Genomic DNA, 26,157 nt, shown 5'->3' on the forward strand with positions numbered 1-26,157 from the left:
GCCTGGGTCCCCGCTGGGGGCAGGGAGTCAATCCAAACATACTACATGGACTGAGAATGGAGAAGAGGTGGTTTCCCGAAGAAATTCAGGTGTTTTTACCACAAGCAAGGGAAAAGGTGCTGGGCAAACAAAAACACATTTTTTTCTATAAATTCAAACAAATTTGAGTTTGAAATCTCTCAGTATCTTACTATCTCCACAACCTTGCATAAACAATTTATCTTTTCTGAGCCTGAATTTCCTCATATGTAAAATAGCATTAGTGGTAAATGATACCGGTCTTCCAGGGTCACTGCGATGATTTAATGAGAAAACTAGTGTAAAGCACCTTGTTTGCTATGGACTGAAGAAGCTACGCAATAAACAGCAGCCTCAATCCAGTTCGCTTTATCTTAAACAATTAAATGAAAATGTCTCACTTTTACAATGATTGCCGCATTCTTATAGAAAACCTAGAAGGGCCCCACTTCACTCAGAGGGAAGCTCTTTGCCCGGTTCAGCAAAGGTGCTGAATGTCATTAGCATCACTAACCTGCACACCTGCATCAGCTGCATCAAAGCAGCTGTGTTTATTATGATAATTTACCAACATTTCCACAGTAATTTCTCATTATTGAGGAGTGGAGAGTTATATTTTACTTGATTATAAATACTCTCCTTATAATTGAATCACGGAAAAACGAACTTGACGTTAGCCCTGTTCAACATTTGTTGCCATTCTTTCCCTGGCTCCACTAAAGCCTCCATCGGTCGCTAGCTTTACCTTTGACATTGCTTTATCTTTCTACTAAATATGTAACTGAGATTTCCCACAGCGCCTGTTACTTGATTTGAAAAGTGAATTAATTTAAAAAATCTCTATCACTGACTTTGTTTTTTTTAAAGGACTTAACTAGTGTTCCTTCCTTAATCTTCATATGGTAGATTAGTTTTCTCCTGAAACTTCTGAAAAAACACTTAACGTCCAACTACACTCACTCATTGTTAGGAATTTATTTCCATGCTATCCTCTTGGGACAAACAAGAGGACAAGGGGAAAGTTAAAATCTATTTTCCTCAGATTCCCTTGCAGCTGTTTCCAGATGTGATGTAGGTGTCAATGAGATGTGCTTGTGCAAGATTTGGGAAGTGGCAGTGAAGAGGAAGCCACATTTCTGTTGTTTTTGCTATTTCTGCTGGCAAGCACCCTTTGGAGGGATCATGATTCCAGTGTCCAGTCATAAGCTTTGTGGCTTTCGGGAGATGGGGCACACAATTTCGTCTTTCCCGTGCTTAGATTCTCTTCTGAGTAAAGATAGGTTAAGAAAGCAGGGTGCTTTCCACATTACCTCTTGACTGCAGAAGATTCTGAGATCCTAGAGGAGGCTAAGCCACAAGACGAAGTAACCTGAGTCTCTGAATGACCATTTGAAGGCAACTGCCAAGCAAGAGCACTAACATTGGACTAGTAAGTGAGCAAGAAATATACTGTAATTTTGTCAGGATTCAGATTTTAGGATTTATTTGTTCAGCAGCTAATTTACTTTAACGCAATGAGTGGAATACACACATACACAAATAGACTATTCTAGTATTGGTTTAGTTTTTCACTTGATTAAAGTCTGAGGCCGTTGATTGGGCATCCAGCCAAAATGAGCAGGTGGTAGCAGTGTTCTCTATAAGATTAATATGCAGATTAATCAGGACTCTTTGTTTGGGAGCTTTATTTACCTTAGTAAACATGTAAACAACTTACGTTAAATTCTTGAATCCACATATTTACCATGAAGATTCAACTAACGACTTGTTCTATTTTGCTATTTAAATATGTGAATTTATTTGAGTTGAAAAATCTCCAAGTACAGAAAGTACAAGATGTTTGATTTTAACAAATGAACGTTCATTATAGAAACAAATTGCATTCTGTTATTAATAACATCATGCTCCTAGTCAATTACCACCGTAAAGACAGGTTTTTGTCTCTTTAGCTGTCTTTGTGGCAACTCTAGAAGCTAATGTCTCAAGCAGCCATCCTATTCACATTTGTTTCAGTATCCCCAGTACCCAGCACAATGCTTCACACACTGTAAGAGCCTTACTAATATTTGGGGAACTGAAGTTAATATGAAAATACAAAATTACAAGTGATACAGGACTGGCCTAAAGATGTTTTAGGTATCTATTCATCTTGCTTCTAACTAGCAAAGGTAACATCAGTTTTATCCCTTTCCTGGAAAACTTCTTTTATAATTGAAAGGATATTTTTGCTGATGATTCATTTGAAACTTCTCTTTGTTTCCATCCAATTAATCCCTTGGAAATTTTTAATTTCATTATTTAATACTCAAAATTGTCTGGAATAGTAAATCACGATGAAAGCTTTTAGGTGGCCTTTCTTTGTTTATTAAGAATCATAGGTAAATAAAAGTTATTTGATCTAATTCTTAAAACCAAACATCATCATTAAAATCAGCTTTGAACTGGCCTTCCTTTGTATATTAATATTTTGTAGGTGAATAACAGTTGTTTGATCTAGTTCTTAAAATCAAACTGAACACCATCATTAAAAACATTTGAAATTATTAATGCTGTGTCGTATCTTCTTAAGCCACTCTTCTATAGTCTTCCATCTTCAAGGCAGGCATTAATAGTCCCATTGAACAGAACTGGGAGCCAAGGTTAAAATGATTGATTCCATACCATCTTGCAGCCGTAGCAAGCCTAGGCTGAGAGATTGGTGCTCACCAAGACTGATCTCCTCTGCCTCCCACGCTCTCCCTGGTGTCTAGTGCTGAACAGCTGCACTAACTCACTGGTGTCATTTCGTGCACTGAAGGATGATTCGCTTTTCTCAGCATGGCTGGAGGACCAACAAATGCCCTCTCGCCCTTAATTTATCAGAGTACTTTCCCACATACCTGACTTCCCACAAGTGATTAAAAAAAAAAAAGTGATAGGTCCTAGAAAACAGAGTAATGCACACTTGGGGATCCAAGGCCCAGCCTCTGACCCACACTGCTCTGCATTTTTTCACCCACGCCATTTCATATATTTCAACAGATTAATTTAGCATTATGGAATGTGTTTTTCACCATATCACTTGCTAGGACTTTCGCATAGCAATTCTATCTCTTTACATCAGGTAAAATGTATTCCTCTGCTGGAAATTTAATTTGTAACTGACCATCAGAAGCTTTTGAAATATTCAGATCCTTCAGTCCAGCCCCATGGTGTTTAATCCAGAAGATCTGGGGTAAGGTCAGGAAATGGGAATTTTTCAAAAGCATCCCGGATGATTCTGATTCAGAAATCTCAGAACAGAAATAAGGGATCTTCTCGTGTGTATGAAAACAAGCCTCTTCCCATGCCACTTCCTCTTGTCTTCCCAAGGTAATCAATATTATCAGTTTGGTATGAATACCCCCACACTTTCCTCCATTCTGACACACACACATAAACACATATGCTTGTTTGGAATTATTTACTTATATTTTAAGAAAATAGAATATTATAAATTACTCTATAACTTTTTCTTTAACTTAATATATTCTTAGGAATTCTCCTCTCGCTGTTGTGTGTGCCGCCGATTTGGTTAGCCGCTGAAGGTTTAGCCATTGTACCACCAGGGCTCCTTGAAATTCACCTAGATATATGACCATGGAGATGGAGATCTATTTCTCATCCTAGGCATGATTGATATTTTGAGCCAGATAATTCTTTATTGTGGGGGGTCTATGCTATGCACTGGAAGATGTTTAACAGTATCCTTGGCTTCTACCCTTTAAATGTCAGTAGCACCCCATCTGCTCAGCTGTGACAACAAAAATGTCTCCAGATATTGCCAAATGTCCCCTGGGGGGCAAGACAGTTTCCAGTTGAGAATTGTTGACATAGAATAATTCATTCAATCATTTTCCTATTACTGGAGATTGAGATTGTATTTTTTTTTTTTTTTTTTACCACTCTGCAATAAAAATCTCCATACATGTCTTCTTAAACAATGTTGGTTCTGTTTCTACATGGTAGATTTCCACAAATGAGATTGCTGTTATTGTCAGATTACTTTACTTCTAGGTTATTGTTGTTGTTGTTAGGTGCCATCGAGTCAGTTCCGACTCACAGCCACCACGCATCCAACAGAATGAAACACTGCCTGGCCCTGCACCTTCCTCATAATCACTGCTATGTTTGAGCCCATTGTTGCAGCCACCGTGTCAATCTGTCTTGTTGATGGTCTTCTGCTTTTTCACTCACCATCTATTTTACCAAGTATGATGTTCTTCTCTAGGAACTGATCCCTCCTGATAACATGTCTAAAGTACATGAGATGAAGTTTCTCCATCCTCACTTGTTTCTAAGGGGCATTCTGGCTGTACTTCTTCTAAGGCAGATTTGTTTGTTTTTTCTGGCATAGTATATTCAATATTCTTCTCCAACATCATAATTCAAAGGCATCAATTCTTCTTCAGTCTTCCTTATTCATTGTCCAGTTTTCACATGTATATGAGGCAACTGAAAACACCATGCCTTGGGTAGGAGCACCCTAGTCCTTAAAGTGACACCTTTGCTTTTTAATGCTTTAAAGAGGTTTTCTGCAGCAGATTTGCCCAATGCAATATGTACTTCGATTTCTTGACTGCTTCTTCCATGGGCATTGATTGTGGATCCAAGTAAAATGAAATCCTTGACAACTTCAATATATTCTCCATTTATCACGACGCTGCTTGTTGGTCCAGTTGTGAGGATTTTGGTTTTCTTTATGTTGAAGTGCAATCCATACTGAAAGCTGTGGTCTTTAATCTTCATCAGTAAGTACTTCAAGACCTCTTCACTTTCAGCAAGCAAGGTTGTGTCATCTGCCTATCACAGACTGTTAATGAGTATTCCTCCAATCCTGATGCCATGTTCTTCTTCATATAGCCCAGCTTCACAGATTATTTGCTCAGCATTCAGATTATAAGTATGGTGGAAGGATACAACCCTGATGTACACCCTTCCTGACTTTAAACCACACAATATCCCCTTGTTCTGTTCAAACGACAGCCTCTTGGTCTGTGTACAGGTTCCTCATGAGCACAATTAAGTGTTCTAGAATTTCCATTCTTCTCAATGTTATCCATAATTTTCATGATCCACACAGTCGAAGGCCTTTGTATAATCAACAAGACACAGGTAAGCATCTTTCTGATATTCTTTGCCTTCAGCCAAGATTCATCTGACATCAGCAATGATGTCTCTCATTGCATATCCTCTTCTGAACCTGGCTTGAATTTCTGGCAGTTCCCTGTCGATGTATTGCTGCAACCATTTTTGAAATATCTCCATCAAAATTTTACTTGCCCACGTTATTAATGATATTGTTCAATAATTTCTACATTCTGTTGGATCACCTTTCTTTGGATTGGCCACAAATATAGATCTCTTCTAGTGGGTTGGCCAGGTAGCTGTCTTCCAAATTTCTGGCAAAGATGAGTAAGTCCTTCCAGAGTTGCATCTGTTTGTTGAAACATCTCAATTGGTAGCAAATCATATTCCTAACACCGTGTCTGAGAGTTACCTCTTTCTCTCATCAGCACTGAATATTAGCCATCTTTTTTAACTTTGCCAGTTACATGCATAAAAATGGTGTCCCAACGTTGCTCTGATTTTATTATTTTCCTGATCACTCTTGAGCATGCTGTCACTTATTATGGGGCATTTGAATTTCATGTTTCGTGAAGCCTATTCATATCCTTGGGTCCCTGGGTGCCACAAACAGTTTGTGCTGGGCTACTAACCTCTAAAGTTTGGTTGTTCAAACCCATCCAGAGGCGCCAAAGAAGAAAGGTCTGGTGTTCTGCTTCTGTAAAAACTCCAGCCAAGAAAACCCTGTGGAGCAGTTCTACTGTGCAACACATAGGATTGCCAGGAGTCAGATTGATTCAACAGCAATGGATTTGATTTTTTTTTTTAATTCATAGACCTGCTAATTTTTATGAGTCATTTGTACTTTTTATTTTCACCAGTCTGTAGAAGCTCTTTGTAAGGGATACTTGCTCTTTGCCATAAATATTACAAAGAGGGGTGGTTTTTTTTAATTTTATTTTATTTTTGCTGTCAATCATTTATCTTTTGGATTTGTTTTTAGGTGTTATGAAAAATAGTTGTTGTTTTTTTTTTTTCATTTTCATAGGGTCAAACTAGTGGGAAAACCCCTCATTTTCAATGTACGGACAAAATAAGGAGGAAGCGAGTTGCCCAAAGTTGCACCTTTAATTAAAGGTAGATCAAGCGAGAAGAAAAAAAAATAAATAAGGAAAACAACGAATGTTGATAAGGTTGTGGAGAAATCAGAACAGTTATCCACTGCTGGTGGGAACACAAAACAGTACAGCTGCTGTGGAAAACAGTTTGGCAGTTCCTTAAAAAGTTAAACGTAGGATTATCATGTGACCCAGCAATTCCATTCCTAGGTATAGCCCCAACAGACTTGAAAGCAGTGATGCAAACAGACACATACACACCAATGTTCCTTCCAGCACTATTCACAACAGCCAAAAGATGTAAACAACCTAAATGTATCAACAGATGAATGCAGTCCTGATCAACGCAACGACATTGATGAACCTTGAAAACTTTATCTGGAGTGAAGTCAATCACAAAATATTGTATGATTCCACTTACACGACATACCTGAAACAGGCAAACATATAGAGACCAAGGAATCCCTGGTGGTGTAGTGGTTAAGTGCTACGGCTGCTAACCAAAGGGTCAGCAGTTTGAATCTGCCAGGGGCTCCTTGGAAACTCTATTGGGCAGTTCTACTCTGTCCTACAGGGTCGCTATGAGTCGGAATCGACTCGACTGCACTGGGTTTGTTTTTTTTTTTTTGGTTTATAGAGACCAAGGAAACCCTGGTGGTGTAGTGGTTAAGAGTTCTGCTGCTAACCAAAAGGTCAGCAGTTCGAATCCACCAGCTGCTCCTTGGAAAAATTTGGGGGCAGTTCTACTCTGGGTCGCTATGAATGGGAATTGACTCGACGGCAATGTGTGAACATGAGTGAGTGAGAGACCAAAGTTTACTGTCAGTTAACAGGGGCAGGAGGGAAAGAGGAAGCTGCAGTTCAGGAAGCACTGAGCTTCTGTTTATGGTAATGGAAAATCTGATCATGGAGATTGGTGACGTTGTACAACATGATCAGTGTAATTAGTGTCACTAAATTGTACACTTGGAAAATGTTGAATTGGCAAATGTTGTCACATTTTTTACAACAATTGAAAAAAACATAGATCAGGAGCAGGACACTGATCCCAGCCAGAGCTTCCCCTTCCCTGGTGCTGCCTTCGGGAAGCTGTTCTCTCCACTCTGCCCTCAGCCCTCCACACTCCATCTGTGTGTTTACAACAAATAGAATCAATTTGAAAACTTAGGACAGCGAGCTATAATAAATACCACTGCACCAAAACAACTCATGTGCCTTGAGCGCGTCATTAATTTGTTTACGTTGCTTTTTTACAGGAGTCCAAACACCCTAGCAGACTCAGGGGGAGACTGCTATCCCCCTGGCCCATAGGCAGGATACCAGAGAGAGAACAGATGGCTGTTGGGCATCCCTGGCTGGGAATGCTGCCAGCGAACATTCATAAGGAGGTGCGTAGATAGTCTGAGTGAGACAGCCAAGAGGCTAATGTGTTCAGATGGCATAATGCCCTGTCACAAACTGCTGGGCTGTTTATTCATGGTAGAAGGAAACAGGGATTTTAGAAGCTCTGCCTAACACCTTAAACATCATATTGCATTGGAAATCTCTTCCCTGTAAGAGAAGGAATGTATTAGGAAAACATTGCCTGAAATATCATTGCATCTGCTGAAATCCTGTTTCTGAAAAAAAAAAAAAAAAAAATCCACATCTTTATTCTCTGTGTTGACACATTGATCACATTCACTTCTACGTGTGCAATTTGCAATACTGTTTAATGCAAACTTGCAACTGGATGCCCAGAGAAATTCAGTATGGTGACCAAGAGATGGGTTTTTAAAGCACATTGAGACACATGGAAGTCAGGTAGCCTTCTTCTACTGTATCTGTTAGGCTCTTTTTCTATATGGCTTTGGGGAAGCCAGTCAAAGCATTAATGCTTATTCATGCCTGTCCATTGCAACCATGAGTTGTGGCAAGATGAATAATAAACATTTGGAAATTTTTGCTTAGATGAGCAGCTCTTTTCAGAAGTTTGTCTAGATGACTAAGGCAGTGATTTTCAACCAGGATGGTGGGATGTGGGTGGAGATGCAATTTTAAAACTATGTGTGTGCATCTCACCCAGGAATCCAGTACATCGTCTTAGAAGACATGCCATCCACCTTACCCAAAGTGACAATCAGGTAAGCCCATTACAGGTGGAAATGAATGATGTACATCAGGTAAGTTGGGCATGGAAAGACTGAGAACTACTGATCTAAAAATTCAAAGAGATTTCCTGAAGGAGGAATCAGCCTGGCAAATTCACACACACACAAACAGCGCTATTAGAAAGACACGCAGGTGATACTGTGCTAGGCACTGTGAGGTGTACAAACGAAGATTTTTTCTTCTATGTACTTTTATTCCACCTCCAGCCAACAAACATTGGTGAGCTCTGCACAGTGTCACTTAGCATGCAAATAGTTATTGAGTCTCTCTGAGGCTTCAGACGTGATACTTATCCTCCAGAGGCTTACAGTCTAGTTGAGGTACTAAGATAACTGCACAGAGAATAACAACAAAAAGCAAACTCTGTCACTTTTATACTCCCACTGCAAACACATAGAAATACCAGGTAAAATATAACAACAAAAACGAAAAATTTTAAACACATCTGAATCCAAAAGAGAAAAATCTCTGGTGCCAAATTGTTTCCAAACTGATTTTACAGTTCTACATTTCCAACAACAGTTTCTTCACGTTCTCTTCAACATTTGGTATGGTCAGTCTTTCTAATGTAAGACATTCCAATAAATACATAGTAGTAGATCTCATTATGGTTTTAATTCGTGTTTCCCTAATAACTAATGATGAGTCCCTGGGTAAGCCAAACAGTTAACTAACACAGCTGCTGACCAAAAGGTTGCAAGCGGAAGTACACCCAGAAGCACCTTGGAAGAAAGGCCTGGCATTCTACTCCTAAAAGATCACCACCATTGAAAACCCTATGGAGCACAGTACTACTCTGACACATATGGGGTCATCATGAGTCAGAATCAACTCCAGGGCAACTTTTTTTTTCCATGAGTAATGACGTTGAATGTATTTTCATATGTTTATTTTCTGTCTTAAATCTTTTTTATTTTCTGTCTCAAATCTTTTTTATTTTCTGTCTTAAATCTTTTTTAGTGAAGGTCTTTACAACTATTTTGTCCTTTTTAAAAAATCCAGTTCTTTGTCTTCTTATTTAATTCTGAGAATTTTTTGTATGTTTTATATACATGTCCTTTGTCAAATAGATGATTTAAAAACAGTCGTTGTTGAGTCAGTCCTGACTCATGGTGACCCCATGTGTGTCAAAGCAGAACTGTAGGGTGGGGGGTACTGCCTTGAGCTTTACGGGATGTTTAATATGATCCCCGCCCTCTACCCCCTAGAAGTCAGCAGCATACCACCCCTGGGACTGAAGGGCTTAATCCAATCAAGTCTCTGAAAAGAAGTGACTGATGCAGAGACTGAACGTATGTCAAGAACCTGCTCAGATGACGGAACCTAGGTAATAGTTGCACCCAGACCGCTTGTTAAAAGATGCCAGATTGAATTCTTGTGATGAAAGTTATCACAAGTTGTGGCAAAAAAAAATTATTCCAGAAATTGCCAAATGTCCCCTGGAAGACAGCATTGTCCCTGATTAAGAAGCAATGGTGCAAATTAAATCTAGACCCTAAGCTTCTGGAGAACAGAAACTGCATTTTATTCATTTCTAAGGATATGATAAAAGAAATTAATTTATTTCAAACTTAGAAATTTATTCATTTCTAAGTTTATTCAACACTAAGGATGATGAACTAGACAGTGTCTGTGGAATGAACAAATGAATAAATAACATGGGCGAGTGAGCAAATGAATGAATGAATGCCATCAGTCTCTGTCTTCTAGAACACGTGTTCTCGAACCTCGCAGTGCTGAATACTCACTGGAGTGGTTGCTAAAATGCAGATTCTCCAATTCTACTCTCACAGAGCCCTGATATGAGGTGGAGCACAGGAATCTGCATTTCCACAATACCACAAGTGATTTCTCAACCAGAATCCAAGAAGCCCCTAAATCAGACTACAGTCCTAACAAGTATTTGTTAGAGAAAAAATGACACATATTATCCCTTGATAATACTTGACTGGGCACTCACTGAGCATGTGTAATTTCAGGGACAGGTAAACAAGTATTTGGTTCTTCCATAGGTCCAAGAGGAATTTGCTTTAAAAATATTACCTATTTTTCAGCTTAGCTTACAACTTCCCATTACAATGGTATTTTTACTGTGGCAAAGTTTATTTGGGATGAAAAAAGGCAGAATACCAGCTTGGAATTCAATTTGGCATCTTTTAACAAGAGCTCTGGGCACAACTGTTACCTAGGTTCTGTCATCTGAGAAGGTTTGTGATATGTGTTCAGTCTCTGCATCAGTCACTTTTTTTCAAATCTTGATTGAATTAAGCCCTTCATTTCCAGGGACAGACTATGATCCAATTGACCTGTGGCCCATTTCTATGGTGATTATATTACAGGTTTGAAAGTTCAGGAAAAATCACTCTAAAGGGAAGGACTTTAATGACTATCTATTTCTTTCTTTCTTTCTTTTTTTAATTCTAGTAAATTCTGTGAGACTGCAAATGGCTTTATTTCTTAATATATGCAACTGTCAAGAGATCTCAGGTAATTTTAGGAAAGGAATTTAACATATTTTGGTTTGGTTCAGTAATTTTCAGTAGATCAGATGGCTTTGGTCAGAGACTTGGTTTTCTTTATTCCAGTAAAGTGTTTTTGTTTTTGTTTTTTGGAAAAGATTCCACCTTATTTGTCCTGGGAGTGGAAATTGTTTGCTCACCCATTCAAGAGCTTTTGGTGAAGAAAAGGACAACTGGGCACCTCACTGACTCCCTGGCCACAGAGCATCCTGAAAGTAATGGATCAAGGATTCACAAAGGTAGTTGCCATCTGGGAATTGTAACCTTAACAATGGCAGGAACATGTAGGAATAAATACTGCTGATTCATGCTAACAATGATGTAATACAAAAATTCAACCAGAATGCTACTTAGAAGTGAGGGTGGAGAGACTTGAACTCACTTACTTTGGACACATCATCAGGAAAGACCAGTGACTACAAAAGGGCATCGTGTTTGGTAAAGTAGAGAGTCAGTAAAAGTGAGGGAAACCCTCAATGAGATGGACTGACATGATAGCCAAAACAATGGACTGAAACGTTCCAATGATCATGAAGATGACACAAGACTGATCAAGTTTCATTCTATTTTTCTGTTACACGTAAGATCACCATGATTTGGAGACGACTTGATGGCAACTAACAACAAGAATAGCAATGTAATAATACAGGATATGTTATTGATACATCTATTTCTCAAAGCTATCACTTTGCACAGTTCTAGAAGGCACCATCCTGTGTGGTTGGCAACACTCCTTTGACTAGTTTGCTCAGGGCAGTCTAGCTTAGACATGTGTGTTCCTCTGGAGTGGAGAGAACCACTGCACCTTTTGCTGGCTCCAATCTGGCCTTTCCATGGCTGATATTAAAAATACCTAATAATAAATATGGTAATATAAGCTGTGTAAATCAAACACTTAAAAAATTCTCTTTTATTCTCTAAATCAACTATATAGCATACAACTGTTTACAAAAAAAACAGACCAAACCCATTGCTGTGGAATCAATTCCAACTCATAGTGACCCTGTAAGACAAAGCAGAACTTCCCCATAGAGTTTCCAAGGAGTGCCTGGTGGATTTGAACTGCTGGACTATTGGTTAGCAGCCTTAGAACTTAACCACTATGCAGCCAGGGTTTCCTAAGCAATATAAATTGTTGTGCGTATTATTTACCAAATTATTCTGATATTTCGAAAACGATGTGTTGGTTTTTTAAAATTGAAGATGTGTCTTTTGTTGAGTTGGCTGTTACAGGCTAAATGATGGCCCTGTCTGAGCCACAATTTGATAAAGAGACTGCATCGAACTCTTCCAACAACTTTTCCTTTACATAGATCATCATTTGGTCCCTGGATCCTGGTGCTCTGTTGCAGCCAGAAAGTCCCTAGGCACACTGCCTGGCTTATCACAGAGAGATACATACCTGATGCCAGTACTTGCCACATGGTCTAGACTCACAGAGCCTGTATCACAGGTCCTGCCAATAATGGCCCCCACTTCCAATGCCACCACTCCCACATTGCTCTGCCACCCCTGACCATGTTGGCTGGCCTGAGCAGCAGGCAAGCACAGCAGTCTCTCCCAGTGCTTCTGCTACTTTGACCCACTCCAAGGCTGCCAGAGGCTGCCCCCAGGGCCAGTAACCTGCCTCTGTAGCTAGGCAACGTCATTAGGTGACTTGTCATTTCAGTAAGTAGGAAATTGCACTTCTCGTTCAAAGGGCTAAATCCTCTCCAAACATCTGCCGATCTAGTAAAAATTACATTCAAACTTTTTCTAGCCCATAAAATACCACCTGAGATTTTAATATATTCCATATCTCTGTTATTACCTAGGTCACACTGCAATAGGAGACCCATTTGTTAATGGTCAGAGTGACATTCTACACCAATCAGCTTGAACTATTGAGTTGACACTAGAAATTATGTTATTAATTACATTTACTGCTAACTTCAGCTACCATTATATTCTTTACAACAGGTACATAAGTATGTCCTTTGTTGAGCAACTTGCCCAGGGCCTTTCCTGACTACTTGGTTTTCAACTTCTCAAAGACCAACTGGCTACGTTGAGTTCCCTGACGTAGTACACAGACTCCCTCCTCATAGCCCAGCTGGGTAAGATAAATGTAAGTGAGACGTCAGTTGAGAAGAACATTTTTGCCTCTTGTATTTGAAAGGAACCTTCTAAGATCTTTCCTTTGGAATGAGATGGAGTAATAAATAAATATTGTTAAATGCCCCATCTGAGCCATAACTTAATTATGAATATTCTAAAAACACAGCTATCTTACCGTTATTGATTAACTGATGCATGGAAGAAACTACTGTGATTTCTCCAGAAACAGGGACCATGTCTTATTTGTTCATTCTTTGTCTAGCACGTGATACCCAGTACACTGAATGAGCAAACCAGATATTTGAGTGAATGAATGAGTGAATGAAATGATCCTCCCTAAGCTGGAAGTGTGGGGGGAAATGAGAGTTGGAGAAAAGGGCTCTACAGTGGAAATAGCATGGGTTTTAGAGTCAGGCAGGTCTTGGTCTGAACCCCAGGTATAGCATTTACTTTTCACATAACCTTGGGCTTGTCACTTCATTTCTATGAGCCTCATTTTCAAAATCCGGAAAATGAAGGCTGTAATGGTGGTAATATTTATATTGCAGATTTGTCATCCCCGCTATAAATTACAAATAAGGTTCATAAGCTCCTGGCACATAGAAAGTGATCAAAATGCAGAAATTTTGTTATATTACTGGTCATTCACCTTGTTCATTGAAAATATTAATCTTGAAGAGTAATTGAATGTGCATTAACATAAAGGAAAAATATTTTAAATATACTCCGAACTGATGGCAAAGAAAAGTAAAATGGGAAGGAAACACTTTTATATTTAGTATAATTCTTGAATAGCTGGTGAAATATCTGTGAGAAGATTAAAGCATTCTGCAAGGCTGCTCAGACTCCACCTATCATTGCCCTTTCGTACTAATCAAGAGCTCTGTAACTGCTCTGAGGTATCATGGAATCAAGTCCATGTGCAGCTTTGCTTTGTAAATGCTCAGATAAACATGTTTACGTCTCCTCTTTTCCAGAAGAAACAACAGTACAGCACAAGGGCTCTCACTTTACTGTTTCTATAATGATATTAGATATTTTTTTTAGCAATTGCTTTACATAGGGCTAGACACTCAGGGCAACAGAAGAAATAGCCACACCCTGGAAAAGAAATGGGACTGATGAAGCCCCAAGTCTACTGCACAAGGTTGGTCAGTAGCAGTTCCCACCTTTTCATTTCTTGGATAACCTTCAGAAACCATGACTGCAGTTGTTGCCTGTGACATGGCTCAGTTCTTTGGTAAGTCACTCAAACTCCCTAGGCATCAATTTCCTCACCCAGAAATTGAAGATGTAGGCTTGTAGGCTTGCTGTAAGAATTGGATGAGCTAATACATATAAAAGATTTAGTCCAGTGCCTGCCTGTTGTTGTTTGCTATCGAGTTGATTCTGACTCATAGCAACACTATATGACAGACTAGAGCTGCCCCAGAGGGTTTCCTAGGCTGTAGTCTTTTCGGTAGCAGATCTCCAGGTTGATTCTCAGAGGGGCTAATGGATTCGAACTGCTGATCTTTCAGTTACCAGCAAAGCGCTTAAAGTCTCGGCCACCAGGGCTCCTTAGCGCCTGCCAGACATGTGGTAAATGTTTCATAAATGTCAACGTCCTTGCTTCAGAAGTATTTTTTTAGGGTACTGTTTCCTCCAAAGTCTATAGGAGCTCCTTCTAAGTCTGGGTTCTCAGTTTGGCATTCAGAGCCCTTTGGCAGTTGCCTACATCCCCATCTCTTGTCTGTCCCTGGTGTGACTTTCCTGTTCCTGCCAAGTGAATTTCCATACATCCCACAAGTGACTCATGCTTCCTGGTCTCCATGGCTCTGCTTCCATCATCCTAGTTGCAGTGTGTCAAGACACTGCACAACTCTTGGCATTCTCCACCAGGTTACAGTTTGTCTCAAGGCCTCACTCAGTTGTCACCTCTTACAAAACCAAAAAACAAAACGACGCAAAAAATCCATGCCATTCTCCTCTTTGCACCCTCCTTTACTACATGTGGTAGACTGTGTTTCCAGCAGAGCTGCAACTACCTCTCCAGTTCCATATCCTCTGTTGCATTGTCACCTTGCCAATATATTTCCTCCACTCTTAAAACTGGGTGGAATCTGTGCCAGCTTTGATCAATAAAATGCAATGGAAGTGACTTCCAGGATTTCCCAGACCAGGCCTTAGGAAGACTACAAACTTCCACTTTATGCATCTTGGAATGCTCACTTTGGGGAAGACAAGCTGTCTTGTTAGAAATCCTACTACCTTGAGATTGCCATGTAAAAAAGGAAGTGAGCCATGTGGAAAGCCCATTTGGAGAGACAGAGACGCCCAGCAGGCCTCAGCTGTTTTAGCCGCCTGTGGTAACTAGCCTCCAAGATGGCGCCCAATGATCCTTCCCTCCTGGTATTCACACTCTGCTATAGTCCTTTCCTATATTGTGCCATGAATAGTCTGTCTGACCAAAAGCATACTGCAGAAGTACTTGATGTATGTTGCTTCTGGGTTTAGGCTATAAAAGACCATGGCCTCTTTCTCTATCTCTCTCTCCCTCTCTCTTTATCTCTTTTTCCTTCTTTCTTTATCTCTCTCTTACTTTTCTCTTTCTCTCTCTCATCACTTGCTCTGGAGAAATCCAGCTGCCATTGAGGTTAAGAAAATTATCAAAAGCCACATAGTCAGTGACAGAGCCAGGATTCTAGCTCAAGCTGCAGGATTTCAAAGCCCAGGTGATTAACTGCTACACATGCTAACTCTCCTAGAACTCAGGAGAACCCAAAGTACACTTCTTTGTGCTTGGTAAAACTCCCCAGATGTGCTCCTCCTCCCCACACTACAAGAACCAATACATATTTTATTTTCTAAGTGGAACAGTAACAGATTTATTATTTTGTAAAACGTCATTTAGTATAAGCCAAATACTGCAAAGTACATTCACTTTAATTATTCATTTTCATTTTTCCACTGCTTTGTTCAAGCGTTTTGTTTCACTTCCTTGTGTATACCTGCAGGCCACTCCTTCTTCTGTATTGTAAAAAAAAAAAAAAGAAGGAAAGGAAGAAAGAAATAAAGAAAAAAGTTTCATTTAATAACATCAGGCAGTGCTTTTTCCCCGTAGCTTTTATTTATTTCCCTTCCTTTCATTTTTCTATACTGATAAGTATTGAGTGGGTTAGCTGCATCCATAAACCTAACAACACATAAAATAATCTATTGTGACCCAGAATGCTGCTTTTGGGCTAAAATGTTCATGTTGCTAATCCCAATGCTTTGTTGCTTTTAACTGTATTGTTTAAATCTACTTTACGTTGCTTTTAAGTATGTGTGTTAATAGCATGGTTAACTTGCTGTCGATTTCTCAGTAACCACCTATAGGCAAGGCACTACACGGTCATTATGAGTCAGAATCGACTCGATGGCATTGGGTTTGGTTTCTTGGTTTTATGCCATGCTTGGAGCCCTGGTGGTGCAGTGGTTAAGAGCTATGGCTGCTACTCAAAAGGTTGGCGGTTCAAAACCACCAGCTGCTCCTTGAAAACCTGTGGGGCAGTTCCACTCTGTCCTGAAGGGTCACTATGAGTCAGAATAGATTTGTTTTGTTTGTTTATGCCACGCTCTGTGAGAGCAGGAAAAAAAAAAAATACTGCATCGATGGTAGTTCCTGCCCTCAGAAACTTAAATCTAGTGATTGTTGGTAAGTTTACTAGGTAGGCTTTCTGGGTGGATGGGTTGTGGGGGAGAAGAGTAAAGAGAAATCATGGATTCATTCCCCACATATTTTTGGAGCATCTACAATGCTCCAGGTACTGTTCTAGGCATTTAGAGTTCATCCGTGAACAAAGCAGGTAAAAACCTCTTCTATTTGGAGCTTGTATTCTAATGGGGGGAGTCAGGTATTAAAAAATACTCTTAACATATGAGCATTATACAGCATATTAGAAAGTGATACATGTTAGAGAAAAAAAGTACAGCAGGGTGAGGGGAAGGGAGTGGTTTCTTTTGAGTACTTTGGATATACTAGATGTTTTACAGGTGCTCGTGATCTTCAAAATAACATCATAGTGTAATTGGAAAAATAAGAAAATTTAGGCTCAGGGAAATTAAGGAACTTTGGTTGGAAGCCAGGGACTTTAGACCTTTATAATCTAAAGACCACGATTGTATGATGTTACCTCTCTTTAAAAATACTAAAGACACAAGCAAAGTTCAATGGGACCAAATGAGAAAGCAGTGAATTCTGAATGGGGCTTTGTGGAAGGCTTCATGAAGAAGGTGGCATTTGAAATGTGTCATAAAAGATAAGTAGAAAAGAGGAGAAGGAAGTATGATAATTGAGGTAGCTCTGAGAGTATCTGAATATATATCTATTTCAATACATCGACTATTCAGCTCAAATCCATACGATTATTATATCAAGCAGAAACCTCGAAAGGTTTTCTTACTGAGTGAGAATTTATTTTCTAAAAGCCAACATGCACTCCACAGCACTACAGTATTCAAATAAAGTGCAAAGAACAGAAAGCAGTGCTCTCATAAGAAGGAAGAGAGCTGCCAAGTCAGCGTTTTTTAAAAAATAAAAAAGCCTGAGGCTCTGAACCAGGGAGACTTCTGAGGGGGAGGAAGGGCCCAGAACCCGTTCCCCCACCTACTGGTGCTCTCTCAGACGGCCTTCACAGCAATAACTCTTTGGCTTTTAGGCAAGGTCTGGAATGTGACCGCCCTTGTTCATTCATTTTATGTCACAGAGTTCTGCCAGTAGCTTTTCTCATTACGGAAATTGAGGCTATTTTTTTCCAGGGCTCTCTTTATTAATGGTAACGCTTTGGCTATCTTCCAGTCAATCTTCTGAACTGAGGGCTTGTGTGCACTCCAAATTTCAGCGTGAAGTGAATTTTTTCCATGATCTGACCCACTTTATTCTTAAGTCTGATAGACTTGTTTTCTAACGTTTCTAATAGTGTTTTTCTTTTTGTATACTTTTTTATTTTTGTAAAAATATAAACACCACGTTTGCCAATTCAACATTTTTCACATATATATTTAAGTGAGGTGAATTATGTCAATCATGTTGTACAACCATCACCTATGTCCTTAGCCAAATTTTCCATTCCCGTAAATGAAAATTCAGTAATTTCCTAAACAATAAATTTCCCTACTCCTCCTTCCTTCTGCCCCTGGTAACCACTATTAACTCTGATCTCAATATATTTACTATTCTATGTACTTCATGTTAGTGAGATCATACAGTATTTGTCCTTTTGTGATTGACTTATTTTGTTCACCATAATGTTTCAAGTTTCGTCCATATTCTGGCATGTATTGGAGACTTCATTTCTCTTTACGGCAGAGTAATATTTCACTGTGTACAAACAGAAAAATCCTAAGTGCACAGCTCAATGAATTTTTACAAAGTGAACACATACGAGCCACCAGCATCCAGAATCAGAAACAGAACTTCCAGTGCTCCGGAAGTTCCCCTCCTATGTCTCTCACAGTCACTGTCCCAACCCACCTAAGGGTAACCACTATCTGGCTTTTAGTAACATTGACTAGTTTTGCCTGATTTGAACCTTATGTAAATATAAATGGCACCATATAGTATGTATACATAGGGTCTCTGTGAGTCATAACTGACTTGATGGCATCTGACAACAACAACATATAGTATGAACTCCTTTGTGTCTGGCTTTTTTACTCAGCATTATGCTTGTGAGCTTCATCCATGTGACAGTCTGTGGGTGCAGTTTGTGTGTTCTCAGGTTGAGTAGTATTCCATAGTACATCCAAAGCCTGGAGAGATCCCATGATGTGTGTATCCATTCTGTTGCTAATGGACATGTAGGTACTCCCCAGCTTGGGGCTAATGGCAGATGTTCTTTTTATATTTTTGTATTTACTTTTATATGTCACCTAGCTGATTACTTTAGAAATGTTCTATGGAGCTTACATGTGATCAACAAAAAAGATTATTAGGATATTAATGGATACTCTATCATTACAAGCAAAATTCTAACTTAAAAAAAATTCTGCTACACAGTAAGCTCCTTGAAGACAAACAAGGTCTATATCTTAGTCCTTTTATTCAAAGAACCCAATACCTTACAGGGCTGACATACAGCAGATTCAGTAAGCATTTAATGAATGTAAATATATATATTACAAATAGGCAAATTCATCTTAAGGTAAGAGAACTGCCCACAGAAGAGGCCATCTTTCTAACTGGTGAGGTTATAGTCAATGGTAGTATCCTGGCAAGGCCTGGGTGATCAGGGCTGGGAAGTATTGTGGAACGAATTTCTGCAGTGGATAGGACTGTCCTTCTTGTTGCTGGGTGCCGAGAGTCCATTCCGACTCATAGCAACCCTATATGACAGAGTAAAACTGTTCCATAGGGTTTCCTAGGCTGTAATCTTAACAGGGGGAGAATGCCAGGCCTTCTCTCCCACAGAGCCGTGGAACGGCTGGGTGGATTCAAACCACTGACCTTTGGGTTAGCAGTTGATCACTTAACCATTGCACCACCAGGGCTCCTTCAGGTAGAACTCTGTGACTCCAATTCTAAGATGATAGAATTCTATGTAATAAATTGTAATTGCACAAGTAATATCACTTTGGGATAAAAGTCAGTAAGAACATGAGGAAGTAAGTTGTTCTGTTTTGTTTGTTTCTGGGTTGTTTTTGCATTAAATACTTTTTCAAGTGTGGCAAAAGAAGCCAGTGTTTCAGAGTAGCCACCTTTAACCATGTGTTTATTTTGCTTAATTTCGGTGTTTATAACAAAGGCTTGTATAGTTGTGTCACATGGTTCTAGTGATATCATTGTTTCTATCTAAGGCAGAAAAAAATTCTCAGGAAAACAGTACATAATAACCATGAAGAGCAAAAATTCAGAAGCCTGACTGACCAGGTTGTATCCCACCCAACTGTTAGCTGTGTAACTTTGGGTGAGTTATTCAGCCTCTCTGTGCTTTGCAAGTTATTCAACCTCTCATCTGAAAAATGCGGCTAGTAACCGTACCTTAGAAAGTCATTGTGAGGATTTAATATATGTAGGGCAATTGAAATAATGCCTGACACCTGGCATTCAGTCAGTATTAGCTCTTGTTATAAGTACTATCCACCACCCGTCTGCCAGTTTATTGTACTGTGGTGGCTTGCACGTTGCTATGATGCTGGAAGCTATGCCACTGGTATTTCAAATACCAGCAGGGTCACCCATTGTGCACAGGTTACAGAAGAGCTTCCAGACTAAGGCAGACTAGGAAGAAAAGTCTGGTAATCTACTTCTGAAAATTAGCCAGTGGAAACCCTACAGATCACAACAGAACATTGTCCATATAGAGCTAGAAGATAAGCTCCCTAGGCTGAAAAAAAAAAGGCACTGCAAAATCGTCACAACAATAGACTCAAACATACCAGTGATCAAGGACCACACCCCATTTCATTCTAATATATGTAAGGTCACCATGAATCGGAGGTGACTCAATGACAACTAACAACATAATCGCTATCACTCATATTATAGGTGTTGATTAGATTCTGCCCAACTTAGTCTATTAATATTCACAAATATGTTTAAGGTTGAAGAGATGCTGTGAATTGTATTATTTATTTGGTCTCAACATAGAAAAACGACCCTGACATTCCTTTTCCCCCTTGATTAAACAGGGTTAGAGAGGGGGAGTAAGCAAACCCAGCAAGAAGACATCATTGGCAGGCAGGAGAAAGAATGTGCAGAAAAAGCCCTGGGTGGTTCAATGGTTAAGCTCTCAGCTGCTAACTGAAAGATTGGAGATTCTAACAAATGTGGGAGAAAGACCTGGCAATCTGCTCCCGTAAAAGTTTACAGCCTAGAAAAACCTACAAGATAGTCCTACACTGTCACATGGGGTTGATATGATTCGAAAACCTACTGGAAGGAAGTTAATAACAACATCATCTCTAGGTAATCTCCACAGTTAGAGCCTTGGGTGTCTGGAAATTGATGAGATGAGCCCTAGGTAAAAATAGGGTTCACGCACAAGTGTGGGACACTACTGAAATATGCATAGGGAAAAGTCTCCGTCTATCTCTCTCTCTCTCTCTTTTTTTTTTTATTTAAGGATTTACCAGATTAGTTTTCCTTTCCCAATTCCTGATCAAAAGCCTCCAGAGCATTTAAAACTCTGACATTTAGGCCTGTCCATAAAGTTCCTGTTCTCTTTGAATGCACTGGAATCAACATGTCAAAAGAAAATTCCCTGTAACAATTCAGAGTTGTCCCCAACAGTAGCATAAAACCAAGAGGAATCTTAAATTTGGAAAAACGTGCTTTTCCCCCCTCTGGTAAGTTTTAGATAAGTTACTCCTCCAAGGGAAAGCCGCAGGGAGAAAAGCATCTAAACTTCCCTGCTACTTGTCTGGATTAAAAAAGAAATAATAAACAAGGCAGATCATAACGTAAAGTGTTAATACATGTGACTACATACACATTTTAAATGTTTTTGGTTTTCCCATTAAAAAAGTAATCAACACAAAGAAAAATAAACAATGGAAATTTGCAGCAAATGTAACCAAACGTTAGTATCTTTATTAAAAAAATTCATGCAAATCATTAAGAAAAAAACCAAACCCATTGCCGTTGAGTCGATTCCAACTCATAGCAACCTTATATAGGACAGCGTAGAACTGCCCCATAGAGTTTCCAAGGAGTGCCTGGTGAATTTGAACCACCAATCTTTTGGTTAGCAGCCATAGCTCTTAATCACTACACCACCAGGGTTTCCATTAAGAAAAAAGTGTAGACCTTAACATTTGATATGACTAAGAAATTCAGAGAAGATGCTACCCAACCTCTTAGCTAATATACCAAAAACCGTTCACCTGCATTTGTGATAAAGAAATGGCAATAAAAACAACAACAGAATACCAATATGTTTAAATGGTAATACCCAGGGTGTTGAAAGTGGAGCTGGTAAAAATACTGGTGGGAGACTAAAGGGGGATTTAAATCCTTTGGGATTTAATTTATCAACAAATATAATATAGATGTTATGCTTTTAGATCCAGTAGTTCCACTTCCAGAAATCCAACATAACTGTTCACAAATCTAGCAAAACTTAGTTGACAAAGATGCCCATCTCAGCATTACTTAAACAGTAGAACCTTGAAAACGACTCAAAATTAGGAGATGAAGTGTGTATTCCATTCAATACAACCATGAAAAATAATGTTGGCAAAATTTGCAATAAAACAGAACAAAAGTTTGTACAATAATCATAACTTCAATTATTTGAAAATTCTACAAAAATTAAATTTAGAGATCCATAAAAATCTAAGCATCAACAAAGAAAAGACAAAAGAAATATATCAAAATAGCCAATAACTGTTGTTTCTGGGTAGTAGGACTATAAATGAGATTTTCTTCCCTTCGATTTATCAATAATTGCATGCATTTTCCAGATGATCTGTGAGAAAGATGTACACCATTTATGTTAAAAAAAAAAAAAAAAAAAAGACTTTTTTGGTAATTAAAAAAATGAACAGGTGAGGCAAGGAAAATGTGGGAATTTTCACTTGATTTTTCTCTACAGAGTAATGAATCAAATTATTTTATCTAAATTGTGGCCACCTGGTCAGTTTATAGCACGTAGATGCTAAACCCAGGTCTTCTCCTAGTCAAGGTTTCACTCCACTTGAGCACCTTGGCCTGCAAGATCAAGTCTTAACACCACTGGAGGCTGCCTTAGTTATCTAGTGCTGCTATAACAGAAACACCACAAGCGGATGGCTGTAACGGACAGAAATTTATTCTCTCACGGTCTAGTATGCTAGAAGTCCAAATTCAGGGTGCCAGCTCTAGGGGGAAGCTTTCTCTTTCTGTTGACTCTGGGGGATGTCCTTGTTATCAATCTTCCCCTGGTCTAGGAGCTTCTCAGTGCATACCTTAGGTCCAAAGGACACGTTTGTTAACTCCTGGCTCTTCTTTCTTGGTGGTATGAGGTCCCGCCCCTCTCTGCTTGATTCTCTCTTTGAGATATAGCAAAGGAGATTGACCCAACATGCACCTTAGTCTTGTAGCTTGAGTCCTGCCTCATTAACATAACTGCCTCTAATTCTGCCTCATTAACATCACAAAGGCAGGATTTTACAGCACATAGGAAAATCATACAGATCACAAAATGGTGCACAACCACATGATACTGGGAATCATGGTCTAGCCAAGTTGACACACATCTTTGGGGGACACAATTCAATCCATAACAGAGGCCATATTCAAAACAAAAAGGAACACCCAAACTTTTTAAAGCTGATTTTCTTGGAAATCTTATTTTTTTCCAAACAAATATGAGAAATTTTTAAAATAATTTTTCTAAAATGTTAAATTCAATTTTGGCTATATTATTGATTAAGCACCTTTTGATTATTGAGATCACTATGCTTTAGAAAGAGAAAGCACTAAATATATTCATATTCAGGGATCTCGAACATTAGGTTAGATCCTCCTCTGTCCCATTTGTTATGTGAGTTGCCCTTGTGATAAGCAGATTATAACTGGGAGGTAAATGAAGAAGTTGTTGCAATATTAAAATGTATGAAAGGGTGGTTAAAGTTTTCCTCTCCTGACTGACTTCTGTGGCATGATGGGCTCTATGTTGCATCCAAAGCTCCTAAGACTCTGAAGCCCTAAGGTGCCTGGCTACCAGGGACTTGGGACCTGGTATAGGAAAATGCATGTCTATTATGTTTCATCTCATAGCCTGTCTGATGGCCAGGGTGCTGGTGAGGTCGTGCACAGCTTGTGCTCAGGATATCATGCTGCTGACTTCTTGGACTCTCCAAGTGGGATCCCAACCAACGTCTGTCCTCACCAGGCAGAGGCCCTTATCAAAACTCTATCCCACTGGGGAGGAACGAACTCCTTAGACCAGTTAACTGTATGAGATAGAAAGGCCAAAATCTGCCAAAAAGCAAAGACGAGAAGGCAGGAAGTGTAGGAAAACCAGAGGAAAGATAACAGGGAACCCAGGGCTAAAATGGGGAGAGTGCTGACACATTATGGGGACTGCAACCAGTGTCTTGGAACATTCTGTGTAGAAATTGTTGAATGGGAAAGTATTTTGCTCTCTGAAGCTTTACCTATAGCACAATAAAATATTTTTAAAAACTTCTATCCCTACAATTTCTCCCCTTTGAAATCTGCTTTCTTCCAACAGAGTCTAAATGACCTATTACTTCTAAATAAAATGTAAGAATTAAGTTCTGGCTGGGGTAATCATCAATTCTTCCTCTTGCTTTAGCTGCTCGACATTCGAGAGCAAGTTTCAGAGTCTCCTCTGACATCAATCTTGGTCTTTCTTTCCTGTCTTTTCAATGACCTCTTGGTGTCTTCATGTATGATGTCCTTGACATCATTCCACAACTCGTCTGGTCTTCGGTCACTAGTGTTCGATGCGTCAAATCTAGTCTTCAGATGGTCTCTAAATTCAGGTGGGAAATACTCAAGATCATATTTTGGCTCTCGAGGATTTGCTCTGATTTTCTTCAGTTTCAGCTTGAACTTGCATATGAGCAATTGATGGTCTGTTCCACAGTCAGCCCCTGGCCTTGTTCTGACTGATGATATTGAGCTTTTCCATCGTCTCTTTCCACAGATGTAGTCAATTTGATTTCTGTGTGTTCCACCTGCCAAGGTCCACGTGTATAGTCGCTGTTTATGTTGGTGAAAGAAGGTATTTGCAAAGCCATTCGACTGTGTGGATCATAACAAATTATGGATAACATTGCAAAGAATGGGAATTCCAGAATACTTAACTGTGCTCATGAGGAACCTTTACATAGATCAAGAGGCAATTGTTCAGACAGAACAAGGGGATACTGATTGGTTTAAAGTCAGGAAAGGCCTGCGTCAGGGTTGTATTCTTTCACCATACCTATTCAATCTGTATGCTGAGCGAATACGAGAAACTGGACTATATGAAGAAGAACGGGGCATCAGGATTGGACAAAGACTCATTAACAACCTGCGTTATGCAGATGACACAACCTGGCTTGCTGAAAGTGAAGAGGACTTGAAGCATTTACTAATGAAGATCACAAATCACAGCCTTCAGCATGGATTACACCTCAACATAAAGAAAACAAAAATCCTCACAACTGGACCAATGAGCAGCATCATGATAAACGAAGAAAAGATTGAACTTGTCACGGATTTCATTTTACTTGGATCCACAATCAACAGCCATGGGAGCAGCAGTCAAGAAATCAAAAGACGCATTGCATTGGGTAAATCTGCTGGAAAGGAAATCTCTAAAGTTTTGAAAGGCAAAAATGTTACCTTGAAGACTAAGGTGCGCCTGACCCAGGCCATGGTATTTTCAATCACATCATATGCATGTGAAAGCTGGACAGCGAATAAGGAAGACCGAAGAAGAGTTGATGCCTTTGAATTGTGGTGTTGGCGAAGAATATTGAATATACTATGGACTGCCAGAAGAATGAACAAATCTGTCTTAGAAGAAGTACAACCAGAATGCTCCTTAGAGGCAAGGATGGCGAGACTGCATCTTACATACTTTGGACATGTTGTCAGGAGGGATCAGTCCCTGGAGAAGGACATCATGCTTGGCAGAGTACAGGGTCAGCAGAAGGGAGGAAGACCCTCAACGAGGTGGATTGACACAGTGGCTGCAACAATGAACTCAAGCATAACAATGATCGTAAGGATGGGGCAGGACCGGGCAGTGTTTTGTTCTGTTGTGCATAGGGTCGCTGTGAGTCAGACCTGACTTGTTGGCACCGAACAACAACAACAACAGTGTAATCGTGCTTAGTAACCTCTCTTACCAGAAAAACCAGAATCAGTTGTCATGTTAATTCCAGCACATGGCAACCCCATATGTTGCAGAGTAGAACTGTGCTCCACAGGGTTTTCATGGCTATGACCTTTCAAAGGGAGATCATCAGGCCTTTCTTCTGAGCCACCTTTGGGTGGGTTCGAACTGTCAACATTTTGGTTAACAGTCAACCATTTAACCATTTAACCACCCAGGGACTCCTATTAGCCTATTAGCCTCTCTTAGAGGGTTTATATTGTTATAAAATTATATAGTATATTATATATTGTATATAATACTATCCCATTATAATATATATTAATATTATACTAATATTAAAATATTAGTCCCAGAAAAACACAGCATTAC

The sequence above is a fragment of the Loxodonta africana genome, chromosome 2 (genome assembly GCF_030014295.1).
Source record: "Loxodonta africana isolate mLoxAfr1 chromosome 2, mLoxAfr1.hap2, whole genome shotgun sequence".
Taxonomy (NCBI): domain Eukaryota; kingdom Metazoa; phylum Chordata; class Mammalia; order Proboscidea; family Elephantidae; genus Loxodonta; species Loxodonta africana.